The sequence below is a fragment of the Rhagoletis zephyria genome, unplaced genomic scaffold (assembly GCF_001687245.7).
Source record: "Rhagoletis zephyria isolate East Lansing unplaced genomic scaffold, Rhagoletis_zephyria_1.1 Rzeph_scaffold_00538, whole genome shotgun sequence".
NCBI lineage: Eukaryota > Metazoa > Arthropoda > Insecta > Diptera > Tephritidae > Rhagoletis > Rhagoletis zephyria.
In genome coordinates, this window is record NW_016157622.1 from 192,430 (window position 1) to 194,859 (window position 2,430).

The window sequence follows — 2,430 nt, forward strand, 5'->3', positions numbered from 1 at the left end:
TATATACAAGTACTTTATAATCTAGTTTCAGTTTTGATTTACTGTTTATAAGCCAGTTCACGCTAGCTGACTTTAGCTTCATTTGTGTAATCTTGGTTGATATGTGTTTGCGCCAAGTTAGTCTCCTATCCAAGTGTATTCCTAGATATGTCACCTCAGTGGCTTGTGGAATATGGACATTATTTAATTTGATTGGGGGGCATACTTGCGGTCTGAGTGAAAATGTTGCATGTTTACCCTTCTGTTCGTTGACTTTTATGCGCCAGTTTGCCAGCCATTCTTCTATGCGTAGTAAATGTTCCTCTAGTACTCTTGAAGCACTGTTGGGACATTTATTACGACTTACTAAGGCGGTATCATCAGCGACGGTGGATGTGAGTATATCCTTGCTAGTTGGAATATCTGAAGTGTAGATGATATACAGCATAGGCCCGAGTACACTACCTTGAGGAACGCCAGCCGTTATCGACATGTCTTTTGAAGTGAAATTAGATACTTTTACATCAAATTTTCTGTTAGTTATGTATGATTCAAATATTTTGTGGAATTCCGGCGGCAACAATTTTTTAATTTTATATGTAAGACCGTCGTGCCCAGGGTTCGGATTTGCCTCATTTTAGCTCTGAGCTTGCGCAACTCACGAGCAACAAGCGAGGCTGTTTGCAAACGAGCACTCGTTAAGTACGAGCGCACGCGCTGAGCAGCCAGCGAGCGAGTAAGAAAACGAGGACAGCACAAGAGTAGAGCGGCAAGCAAACGAGGGCCTCATTAGCGGCAAGCAAACGAGGGCCTCGCGAGGGCGTCGTTGCGAGCGAGGCACTCATTTGCAGCAGCAGANCTTAGGTTGGGTTTAGCTGTTACCTTAATTGGTTGTCGGAAGGTGCGTGGAAGTTATCAGGGCACGCGATATTTTTTGAAATATGTCCGCGGCAAAATTATTCTTTTCACGGATAAACACCGGATAATTTACGGCAAATTATCAAATAGCTAGTTTGGGTTTAGCTGGTTTCCTTAATTGGTTTTCAGAAGGTGCCCTNTTGTACGCACACATGCAGATATGTATATACATACATACATATGTATGTATTTATTTATGTATATATTCTCATGCACAGACATGTGCTATTTTGACCAGTTTTGTCTACTAGGTAGGCACATATGTGCATACATATCTATGTAGGTATAATTTTTTTAATGTTCAATAATTTCTTATAAAATTTCAACTTATACACTTAGGTCTTTTTTTNAATTTACGGCAAATTATCAGATACTTAGGTTGGGTTTAGCTGTTACCTTAATTGGTTGTCGCAAGGTGCGTGGAAGTTATCAGGGCACGCGATATTTTTTGAAATATGTCCGCGGCAAAATTATTCTTNGTGTGAAGGAGCAATGCTTCTGATAAAGAATTTGTCTTTGTATTCTTACATACAAGTAGTTACTAAGTAATTCGGCTAAGTAACTATGTTACATATGTATAAATGAGAATATAATATTTATAAAAATCATTATTTTGTCTTTCATTTCATAAATGAGTAGGACATTAGCATTTTCAAATGAATATGCCTGGTTTAGTCGTCATAAATATGTATGTATGTAGAAAATACAAACTACTATTTGGGNACAACGGATTTTAAGATTGTTCAGCTAGGTTAACAGCGCTAAGCTAGCTAAAAAACACATTTTTGCGAATTTCTCGGAAACCAATGGAGCCACTAANGCCTGGTTTAGTCGTCATAAATATGTATGTATGTAGAAAATACAAACTACTATTTGGGGTGTTAAGCAGTATTTGATAATTAAGGCTGGTCCACAACCCAGCAAACACAGTCTCTAACGTTAGAGAAATTTGGATTTCTACATTANTAGTGGCGCTGAAAACACCTAAAATACACCTAATTCCTGCATATATGTAATTCGAAAATTTAAAACAAAAGGTTAAATATTGTTCAGCTAGGTTAACAGTGCTAAGCTAACTGAAAAATACATTTCTGCGAATCTCTCGGAAACCAATGGAGCTACTAAATTAGTTTAAGTGGCGTTGAAGAACACCTAAAAGACACCTAATTCCAGCATATATTTGGAAAATTTAAAACCAAAATTTAAAGATTGCGAATTTCTCGGAAACCAATGGAGCTACTAAATTAGTTTTAGTGGCGTTGAAGAACACCTAAAANCCAATGGAGCTACTAAATTAGTATTAGTGGCGCTGAAGGACACCGAAAATACACCTAATTCCTGCATATATGTATTTCGAAAATTTAAAACAAAAATTTAAAGATTGTTCAAACTAGGTTAACAGCGCTAAGCTAGCTGAAAAACACATTATTGCGAATTTCTCGGAATCCAATAGAGCTACTAAAATAGTCTTAGTGGCGTTGAAGAACACCTAAAAGACACCTAATTCCAGCATATATTTGGAAAATTTAAAAC